Source organism: Capsicum annuum, chromosome 9 (assembly GCF_002878395.1).
Source record: "Capsicum annuum cultivar UCD-10X-F1 chromosome 9, UCD10Xv1.1, whole genome shotgun sequence".
NCBI classification, from domain to species: domain Eukaryota; kingdom Viridiplantae; phylum Streptophyta; class Magnoliopsida; order Solanales; family Solanaceae; genus Capsicum; species Capsicum annuum.
The window spans coordinates 205869796-205881732 of NC_061119.1; the positions used below are offsets into that span (position 1 = coordinate 205869796).

Consider the following 11937-nt stretch of genomic DNA (forward strand, 5'->3'; position numbering starts at 1 on the left):
AATTCCTTTAAAAGTAAATCAAGCTCTTTGTCAAGTTCGTTTGAGTCTGCTAAAACCTTTTTCTCTTTTGAGGACCAGTCTGCTACACCTGTGGTAAAAAGGGGCACAAATCACACAACTGCAGACAAAAGTCTAATGGTGTATAGGTTTGGGACCCAAAGAAAGAACATCTGATCCTCAAGGACCTAAGACCACTTGGGTACCTAAACAAAATTATTCATTTTTTTTCAGGAACACATTCGCAAAAGCTATTGTAAGGGGATGTGGGTCACTGATAAAGGATATTCCAGACATATGACCAAAAAGAAAGAAAATTTTTGTTCTCTAAAGAAAATGGAAGAAGGATCAGTCAGATTTGGGGATAATGCTAAAGCCAACGTCATCGAAGTGAGCTCAGTGAAGATCAGCTCCTCCTGCAAACTAATTGAAGTATATCACATAGACGGACTCAAACACAAACTTCTAAGTATCAGTGAACTGTGTGATGTAGGACTTGGAGTATCCTTCAAAGCTGTGAGTTACTCCATAAAACATGAAAAAGGAGATATTTCTCTGATCGGTGAACGTGTTGACAATATTTATATCCTTAATAATCTTAATTTTGCTAATTTGACTTATCTTACTGTGCAAGCCAACGACACATAGTTGAGGCATAGAAAATTTAGGCATTCCAACATGCATGCCATCGAGAAACTCTCTAGACTTGAACTGGTGAAAGGCCCGCCAAAGCTAAAATTTGAGAAGGATCACATCTGTGATGCTTGCTAACTTGGTATACAAACTAGGACATCATTTAAAGTCAAGGATATTGTCACTACCACTAAAACTCTTCAAAATATCGACATGGATTTGTTTGGCCTCATCAAGACCACAAGTATTGGTTGAAAAAAATATGTATTTATTATTGTTGATGATTATTCTCGTTTTACTTGGGTAATGTTTCTTGCTCACAAGCATGAAGCATTCCTTAATTTTGAGATATTTTATAGAAGAGTACAAAGAGAAGCAGGACATTTCATCACCAATGATCATAGTGCTCATGGAGGAGAATTTGAAAATAAGGCTTTCTAGAAATGCTGTGCTCAGAACGGCTACTCTCAGAACTTTTCATCTCCTCGATCTACCCAACAAAATAATGTGGTGGAACTAAAGAACAAATATTTTCAAGAGATCATAAGAACTATGCTTCTAGAACATAATCTACCAGATCACTTCTGGGCAAAAGCAGTAAGCGCAATATGCCATATCCTTTACAGATGTCTCATCAGATCAATTCTAAAGAAGACTCCTTATGAGCTAAGGGGAGGGGAAAATCCTAATATCAGTTATTTTCAACCCTTTGGATGCAAATTCTTTATCCACAACAATGGTAAGAACAGTTTGGGGAAGTTTGACCAACGAAGTGACAAAGGTATTTTTTTTTGGGTACTCTCAACTCGTCGGGCTTACAGAGCTTATAATAAATGAACTCTATGTAAGAATCTATGCATATTGTATTTTATCATATAAGCTTGAGTTTTGATGAAGAGTACGTAAATGATCCACAGTTAGGATCCAGAGCGGACATAACTTCTGAACCATTAATCACTGAGTCGACTACCACATCCATCCAGAGTCAGCTCCTATTGATGAAACAACCAAAAAAAATATTTCGAGAGAATGGATACACAATGCAAACTTTCCAAATAAATTTATCATTGGAAACCTAGATGATAAGATGCAGATGAGAGCTTCGTTAAGAAAACAAACGTCTATTGCTCTTGTATCTCAAATCGAGCCAATGAAGGTTGATGAGGCCTGAAGGAAGAATTAGAATAGTTTGAATGAAATAAATTGTGGAATCTAGTTTAAAGACCCAAAATATTCAGCTATTAGAACCAGATGGATCAACAGAAATAAACTAAGCGAGGAAGATCAAACAAACCTCCAATGCTATTTTTGTCAGCCAAGCTAAGTACGTAAAGGAGCTCATAAAAAATATGAAGTGAAAAAAGGAAAAGCCTTCAGAACTCCCATGATTCCTTCAACAAGCCTAGATTTTGATACATTAGGAAAGGATATTGATGAAAAGATGTACAGAGAAATGATTGGGTCCCTACTCTACTTAACTGCAAGTCGACTAGATATTATGTTCAGCATGTGTAAATGCGCAAGCTTTCAGTCAGCTCTCAAAGAGTCCCACTTGTCTTCCATCAAAAGAATTGTTCGCTACTAAATCGGGACATAAGATGTTGGACTTTGGTACCTTCACTCCTCGAACTTTGACTTGGTCTGCTACTCAAATATTGATTTTACAAGTGAAAAAATTGATAGAAAGAGCACTAGTGGAACATGTCAGATTCTTGGTGATGTCCTAATTTTATGGCGTAGCATGAAGCAAACTTCAGTTGCTCTATCAACTATCGAAGCTGAATACATAGCCATTGAAAATTGTGGTACTCGATGAAATTGGAGCAGTTGATTTTTTTTTTATTTCATTTTTTTGTTTTGGACTGCACAAGAATGTGTCGATATTTTTGATTAAATCTTCTTGTTACTATATTTATGTGATTAAGCTTCACGGCCCACCGTGAACAATTATAACTGATTGTGACCCTCGTTTCTTGCATACTTTCTGGAAAGAGATAAATAGATTACAGGGGACTATTTTGGCCATGAGCACGGCGTATCACCCACAGACAGATGGACAATCTGAGTCATTGAACAAATGTGTTGAGCAGTACTTGTAATGCTTTGTAGTCGATAACCCTCATGAATGGGTATCTATGCTTCCATGGGCTAAATTTTGGTATAATACAACACTTCATACATCAGCTGGGTTGACACCTTTTCAAGCTTTATACGGGAGAGAACCTCCTAACATAGCTTGATACATTCTTGGTAGTGCTTCTGATGATCTCGTTGAGCAATACATGTAGCGTTGGGATAAAATTTTGGATCTATTAAAGCTCAATCTCTCCAAGGCACAAGATCGAATGAAAGAGTACGCTGATAAGGGTCGAATTGAGGATCATTTTGAAGAAGGTGACTGGGTCTTTGTGAAGTTTCAGCCGTATAAACAACAATCCTTACGAAGAAACCAGCAATATAAACTGAGCAGGAAATACTTTGGCCCATATAAAGTGCTCAAGCGAATTGGGTTGGTGGCATATAAACTCCAGCTACTCGAGGAGGCTTGCATTCATTCGATGTTTCATATTTCGTTGCTCAAACGCTGTAGAGGACAACCCGATCAACAAATTACTCCATTGAAGCTCCAATATTCAACTACTCAGAACCTTGAGGACAAGGTTCTCCTTTCAAGAGGGAGTAGTGTTATGAACCCAACCAGTGAACCAATATTAGACAACGAAGTAAATGGGATGGCCGTTCAAACTGAATAAATTGGGCCTGAGAAGCAGCCACGTAGGAGCAATAGGAAGAAACATGTCAATAGGCTTTTGAAGGATTATATATGGCAACCGGGATGAGGCACGTGTATATTATGCAATATCTAGGATAGAAGTAGGGCATCATCGTATTATGTTGCAGCGTATTCTTGTATCCTTGCCGCTCTTTCTCTTTATAATCTTTCTCATCTTTACCCTTTTCTTCTAGCAGTACTATATCAGTTAGTATCGTTCATCTTTGCTTTCGTTACAATAAAATTCACCTGTGCTACTTGTTATTGAAAGTTAAGGTTACAACAAAGACTATATATATGCATGTATTTATGTAATGTGATTAGTGATGTACACATTCGGACAAAAATAATTGTTTTTTAGGCCTAAAACCATTTATGTAAAATGTGGCTTGAACTACTAAATTTTAGACCACATTGCAACACTTCAAAAGTGTGTCTTATTAATTAAATTGTGGAATGTGCCTAAAATATGCTAAAATATGTTTACACTTACAAGTGTTGTCATAGAGGATGTATAAAAGGCTACGATTTTGAAGTGAGACCAATAATAAAGAACAAACCACGCCTTTTAAGTGTGGCTATACAAGGCTACGCTTGTAAAGCATGCCCAATAACAAAGTAAAGCCAACACTTAAAAGTGTTGCTTTATCAAATAAAAGTGTAGCCAATGAGAAGCTGCAAAGGGTGTCCATTGCACTTTAATGACCATGCTTTTTAAACGTAGATGATATGGCAACACTTGACAAGCGTGGCCTAAAGTCAAATGTTAGGCCTTTTTAGGCCACCCTCCAAAAAGTGTTGCCTAAAGTTTGAAAGCGTAGCTTTTGATCAAATGTCACACTTTTACTACTTTAGGCCACGCTTTACAAGGGTGGCGGCAGGAAAAAAATGATGTAGTAATGGTTCGGGATGCTCATCACGGCCAGGGCCTCAGCTCAGGTCGTGACAAATATGGAGAGAAAGGGGTATAAAATGTTTTTTCAATATGAAATGAGGAAGTATGTAAATCCAAAGTTTCTTTAATTCATTCAATCAAATTAGAAGATCAGTATACCTTGGAATGTTCTTGGAGTTTATCTTCATTCAATAAAGGAGGGGTCTTGCAGATTGAAACTCTTGCAAACATCTTGAAGTGCAAGATAGAAAATTTGCCAACTGCATTCCTTTGAATTCCATTGGAATCAAAGCAAAAAGCACTAGAGATTTGGGATGGTGTTATAGAAAGATCTGAGAAAAAATTAGCAATATGGAAATCCCAGTATTTGTCCCTGCGAGGGAGACTAACTTTGATCAATTCAGTGCTAGACTCTGCCAACATATGTGATGTCTTTACTCCCAATTCCAGGTGAGGTGGTCAAGGCACTGGATGCTCTGAGAAGAAATTTCTTGTGGCAAGGAAACAAAATTGAGAAGGTTTTTAATCTGGCAAAATGGGTGGTAGCTCAACAAAGCAAGGAAAGTGGGGGTCTGGGAGTTAGAAACATGTTACAGAACAAGGGTTTATTAACCAAATGGCTATGGTGGTATGTTCATGAGGACCAAGCCAAGCTTTCTGGGAAGTGATAATAAGAAACAAATATGGGCAAGAAGATAATTGGTGCACTAGAGACTTTAAGGGAAATCCATTTTATTCGTCAGCAGTAGCATTTACTGAACACTGTCTAGAATAATGATCGACATTTCTCTGTAAGAGATGTTGTAACAGGCAAGGAAGGCAACGTTAATGAAATGATATCCTCATATCCATGTTTCTCCCTTCGAACAGATCAATAGACTTTTTTACGAACAATACAAACAACACTAGTTCTACATCAGATCAAATTGTATCTCGGCTTATCATGCACTCCGTCAGCATTGGTTCTCATAAACTGGCAAAAGGTAATTGCATGGCCCTTGACGGCAAATAAGTTTAACAACTTCAAGGTGACATGTGAAATCCAATGGTATGTTAGACGCGTATATACTGATCAGTCACCTGCTTAATGTCGAAAAGCATGGTTGTGAACCTTGAGCCAGACAATCCCAGCCCCCAGGTAAGAACATTTCAAGAGCATATTTTCTGGAGTGTTCTTGGAGTTTATCTTCATAGTTGCTCTTTTCCATTAACCTAATTCCCAGCTTTTAAATTCAGTTATCTTTTCCATCAGTGAAAATCCTTCAGTCAAGCCTGGATCAGTTCTCATTAATACGAAGCAAAAGGCCTATTTATGTCCAACTCTAAATAGCCTGGATCAGAAGTTCTCATTAATACGAAGCCAAAAGGCCTATTTATGTCCAACTCTAAATATAGGGGATCAAAACTAATCTATCCTTGTATGGCTTATACTTAAAGCACTGATCAGGATTTCTCCTCTCAGATTATGCATACAGCATTTTGTTTAAGTTAATATTTACTTGAAATGATTTAAAAAAAAAAAAACAAAAAGAAGAGGAGGAGGAGGACAGTCAAATCTATCTCCACTCCATTACTAAGATTACACGTAGAGATATGCCTGCTGAATGTTTCTGCCAGTCAGATATGGATCTCGCAGGCTTACTAGTGACATCCCTTGAAACCTTGCTAGCCTCCGAAGGAACAGTTGTCAATGACTCAGGTGACTTCTCCGCCGCAGCTGCAGCTGTAGCTTCTTTTGCTGCTTTCCTCTCAGCTTCCAGTGCAGCAGTTTTTTCCTTTTCAACTTTTTCCTTTCAGCATGAGGGTAGACAAATAAGCAGCCGGAATTCATAAGAAAGCCAGGGATATTAGTAGGAATATGCACATTAGCACTTACAGCAGTATGCTGCAAGAGACAAAAGCAGTATCAATAAGTATTAAGTAGTTAAATGAACACAAGGACTATTACTTTCTTATTTAATGATGATGCTCAAAATCATTTAACTTTGAAAAATCTCAAGAAATCACAAAACGGCAGGTGACAAATGCAATTGGATAAACAAAGCTTTTTTCCTAAACTCTTTTCTCCTCGAAGAAACTTTTATACTATGCATATGAGATAATTTCCAATAAGAATATAACATAGTGCATCTCTCTGGATTGTTAAAAACACAAACCTTGGCTTCTGCTCTGATCCTTGCCTGGCTTTTTCTTCTTGAATAGCTTGTTCTTTCCTCTTGGCCTCTTCACGAGCTGCATCATCTCTTATTCTCCTTTCTTCAATTTGGGATCTGTGTTTGTGATCCCTTTGTATGGTAGTTAGGTGATCATCAAGTGCTTCTGCAATATAGTAATACAATTAAGTCAAAAGTACATTTTCACTAAACTTTTACTGTACGAACATGTAAATGGAGATTAAACTTCAAACTCCGGGTACTCCTAGAGTGAACAAACATTTTAAAAAAAAAATTAAATGCTTATCAGTCACAAAATATTGTATTGAGAGTGCATTTCTCAACTGCAAACAACGCATGTATGTAGATTGTAGCGAAAAATGAATCGAAGTGTTCCCATAAATAAAACACACTTGCAAAGTGACGGCTTATAATTTGTACTATATGAAGTCCACGAGTATAAGGAAAATAGGAATACTTGATGAGCACCTATATCAAAACAAAAAGAACTTAGTGAAGTAATATAAAGTGCTCCCTTACCCCCCACCCCCAACCACCAAACATACCTCACCACCATCACCACACACACGCCACCTGTACCTCCTTATCGGATGAGGATGTCCTAACTGTTGGCTCAATAAGTAAATGCTTATAAACATGTAGGCCTTGAACAGCTATATGACTAAGCCACTATGAGACGTCTAACATGGGGAAAGAGATCCACAAAAACATATTTTACACCTTGTTTCTCAGTTCTAATTGAAATCCTCTCATTCTTACACACTTTAATATTTGCAATTATTGAGTAATTACCTCAGACAGATTTCATCACAGGCATAAATGTTTTCCTCCCATAAGAAAATGATCACCAACTTCATTCCTAGTATCTCTGTCCATATCCTCCACATCATCATCAGACACTTGCATAACAAAGGCTCTCCGAGAATTATCCTTTGAAGCCGAGAGTTGTCTAAGCAAAGACAGATTAGAACAAAATACAGAACATTTGTTATCCAAATGAAATAAAAACGCTTGAGGTGATTTTTACCAAGAAACCTTACGACAAGTACATACCGAGATTCTCCTTCTCTATCGAATTGAGCTCAACCAAACAAAGCATCAAAGGTCCAATCAGGATTTGGATCCAGAGTGACTGCATCGACATTTTTTGGCAACGGAAGTTGCAGTTTAACAGCACCCCTGTGAAAAATAACCATAAATCAGCACAAACCAAACAATTACTTAATATTGTAGTTCCAGAAATTTCCATAAACTTGTTATAATGAAAGAAAAACTGAAATATGACGTTTTTATCACTATAATTATGAGAAAAGTACTGTGTGTAACAAATGAAGTCACATGAACCAACCCCTCCCTCAAATAAATAAATAGCCTCAACTTTTGGTGGAGTATTGCCGATTGAAAATGAGAAGAAAAAAATGGGTATAGCAATTAGAAAGAACGTACAACAACATACCCAGTGTAGTTCCACAAAGTGGGGTCTGGGAGGGGAGGATAGAGTGTACATAGACCTTACCTCTACCTCAGAGATGAGGTAGAGATGCTGTTTCCTATAGGCCCCCAGCTCAAGACACAAATAGTTCAGAAAAAGGCGTAATGGAAGTACAAGAGAAAATAAATTCAACTAGTCAACATGCAAAGGACAAAGATAAATATCTGAGAACAGCAGATGCCTCAAGAAAGTGGATAGCAACATAACTAGTTATCTAACACTGATCTAGACTTCTTTCTAGGAATATAAATCTACTAGAGTGTCACGGCAAAGAGATCAATTAGATAAAGAACATGCTACTGGCTACATTGACCTATTTGAACGGTGGCACTAAACAATCATCAGCTGCAGGAGATGAAGGTATCAGCAGCAACAGAAAAAATCATGTCTTCTCTTATAAGAGGAAAAGAAACAGAGACTAGAAGGATCATTTAAAAGGGGAAATTAGTCCGGAATCAATAGAAAGTGAATAGGAAAGAATAGTATAGGAAATGCTCATATTAAAAGCCTAAGGAGGTAATGAGAAATGAACTATAGCAAAAACAAAAAACCACAAGACAACTCGCGTAACCTACAACTTCCAACAAAAGCTTAATCCAACATAGCAATAACTACAAGTTATCATGAGAAACAGACAGAGCTAAATTGCAAGTCCACAAACAAAGCCAAAAGTCCTTGACTAATGAGCAACAAATGAATAAAGAAGTGAAGAAACACCGGTATATAAACTTAACTGGTCGTGAATTGGAAAATAAGTAGAATCACGAAGCACACACAATTCAAATCATACAAAGAAAGGCTAAATCTTTCCATATGTTCATTCACTCAACCTTAAATAAAATGAGCAACAGCCAGAAGTGTACCTTTTCGTATCATTTGAAGAAAAAAGGTCTATTCAGTCAAAAAGGTACAACACACAAAGTTTCGTAGAGAAAAAAGTTTTTCGTGATGTATTTCCATATTAGGTGTTTTAAGACAAACTTTTATCTGATTTGATTATTTGAGTTAATCTCTTTCCCAGAAACGAACCAAAACAGTCGATTACCATGTGTGAATTTTGATAATTAGGTATTGAAGGTGACCTTAAAAGAACTATTGATGAAAGTACTTCAGATTTTCACAAAAACTCCAATATGCTCTACCATCTCCCTTTTACTGGCTAAAATCTTTAATTTATCAACACTGACTTGATTTAAGACATTCTTCATTAAACATGGGTTTATTTTCCATCAACACCACCAAACCATGTTGTTTCATTCCTTTCCTTCTACTCCATGATTCTAGTCCTGTCATACTTATTACATATATCTATTTTATTCAAGCAGAATTTTCTCACGATTAAGCATTACTTCCAAGTTGCCTAACATTTTTTCAATTTTGTTGAGTACACCTATTTAAGTAGCAGGTGAATTCACTTGACCGGCCTATTTTCAATGCATATATTTTGATTATTTCTACACCTTTGTCAATAAGTCTGCCAAGTATCTATTTATAGCTTTGAGGGTGTTTCCTGACTCTCAAATAACATGCTACATTTATTCAACTTCTTTTGCACCTAGCTCGTGATAAGGAATAGTGGTTTCTCTTTATTAAAAGAAAAAAGGAGTAATGTCTCTTTATCAAATTTAAAGAAAAAAAACAAAGGAACAGAGTAATAAATTCGAACGATTTTACCAGAATAGTTTCTTGACCTATTCTTCATTGTCACACTCATATTTTTAAGTCAATAAGCAATATTACAACTACAACCTACCCATTATTAGTGTAAAATAGCCACATTATCTAACAAAATGGAAGTTACAATTACATAAATAGTAGAAATACCTACCCAATAGTACTAATACTTACTCAGTACCTAATTGATCAGTAACTACCCATTATCAAGTATCACTTATTTGAGCACCAGTTAAATAGTCAAATAACCAAAATAGTTACAAGTTTTCTCCCAGAATGGCAAAATCATACGTAGCCATATATCAGTATAACCAATTGAATTTTCAAAGAAAGAAAGCAATCAACATCCAAAACAAATGCAATCTGGAATTTTCAAAAAAAAAACTAGAATTACATAAAGAACTCACATTTTACATCTGGTAAACCAAATGGGTATGTCTAAACAATATATTCACCAAGAAAGAAAGCAATCAACTTCCAACACAAATGCAATCTTGAACTCACAGAAAGTGAAATTACATAGAGAACTCACATTTTCAATTCGGAAAAACAAATGGGTATCTCTATATCAACAATTTCAGCAAGAATGTCTTCTTGCTAAGACAGAAAGCAATCAACTTCAAACACAAACGAGACACTGCAAAATCGACTCCATAGATCAAGAAACCAAAAATGATATCACTAAAAGTAGGTGAAAAGAAGAAAGGAAGAAAGAGTACCGTCTCCTTTGGAACGAATGGGTTATTTCTCTTCTAACTGTTGCGACGGTGTATTGAGAATAAACCCTGTACAATTTCAGCAATCTTCAACTCACAGAAAGTGAAATTACACAAAGAACTCACAAGAATCACTGAAAACCGCGAACTCACAAGAATTACACAAACCAAATTACACAAATTAGTATCTCTAAAACAGCATTTTCAGCAAGAATAACAAGAAAGAAAGCAATTAATATCAAACACAGCGACAACCGACTCCATAAATCAAGAAATAAAATGGGTAGCAGTAAAAATAGGTGAAAAGAAGAAAGGAAGAAAGAGTACCGTCTCAATGGATGGGTTATTTCTCTTGACAATTTTTGGGACGGTGTAATTGAGAATAGACGAGTTCTCAAGACTTTAATTGAACAATATAATTATGTGATTCATAATAATAATTTTATTATTAATTGAATTAGTAACTTATATTTTAAATTTGAATAAATTTTTGCTATAAAAATACACATATAAATCATTTAAATATGGTATAATTAGCCATGAATTAAATATGGAGATTCTTTTTTTATTAAAAAGTATGGAAGAGATATATATTAGAGTTAGAGTTAGAGTTAGAATATACATGTTAGAGTCAAAATTAGATTTAGAATTAAAACAATTTACTTATAATTAATTAATTATGCAAAGACCATTTAAAAATAGAGAAGCTTTTAGAAAAATTAAAAAATCTTTAATTAGTAATTATTCAGAATATATAAGTCTAAATAAAACAAAAGAAAATTCACAAAAACTAGCCTACTTAATTACATTAATATCTAGTATTGAATCAAAATTAATAACACATTTAAAATCTAGAAGAATGAAACATATACCACCTAATTATGATAAAATTAGATTTAGATATCCACCGAGATATTATAAATATAATTTAAAATGAACAAAATACAACGATATAAAGAATTAAAACAAATTATCTCTGAAAAACGTAAAGAATTAAAAATAAGAATAGAAAGACTACATTATAATATATTGGCAGGAGTTAGTAAAAATTCAATAAATACACAAAAAAATGAAATATCAAAATTAGAATCACAAATAGATAGTTTAGAATATGTATACCAACATGACCTATTCACAATAAAATGAATAAAGAAGAATTTATAATAGACGAAAAAATATATGAAAACTACGAAGGATCAAAAATAAAAATAGTATTTTCTAATCTAGGACGAAGATATAAGAAAATAGGTGAACATTTATATCTAATGTTAGAAAAAGAAGAATTAAAATTAGAAGATAAATTAACAGCAATGGTAAGAATAGAAAAAGAAAATGAAGAGATAGATAGGAAAAAAGAAATAGAAAAAATAAAACAACAAACTACGGAAGAAATACGAAAAATAGAAGAAACCAAAAATAGTAGAATTGCTGAATTAGAAAAAGAATTACAAATATTAAAAGAACTGTATGAACAAAGACAAAAAGAAAAAGAAGAAAAAGATAGAGAACAGAAATTACTAAATGAGATAAACCAATTTAAGGAAAAATTAGAAATAAAAAACGAAGAATTAGAAATAAATAAT

At 34.8% G+C, this 11937-nt stretch overlaps 1 long non-coding RNA gene across 3 annotated transcripts; it reads right to left on the reverse strand.

Moving 5' to 3' along the window:
• Positions 1–5607: 5607 nt before the first annotated feature.
• On the reverse strand, positions 5608–10771 carry LOC107841959. Of its 3 annotated transcripts, none has more exons than XR_001665527.2 (7): positions 10682–10766; positions 10358–10423; positions 10171–10275; positions 7526–7651; positions 7265–7421; positions 6455–6617; positions 5608–6088 (listed from the first exon to the last, which is right to left on the reverse strand). It is a non-coding gene; the product is annotated as an uncharacterized LOC107841959 (long non-coding RNA). The 3 variants fall into 3 exon arrangements; XR_001665526.2 differs by having other exon boundaries at positions 5608–6183; XR_007044553.1 differs by lacking the exon at positions 10171–10275 and having other exon boundaries at positions 5693–6088; positions 10682–10771.
• Positions 10772–11937: the final 1166 nt, after the last annotated feature.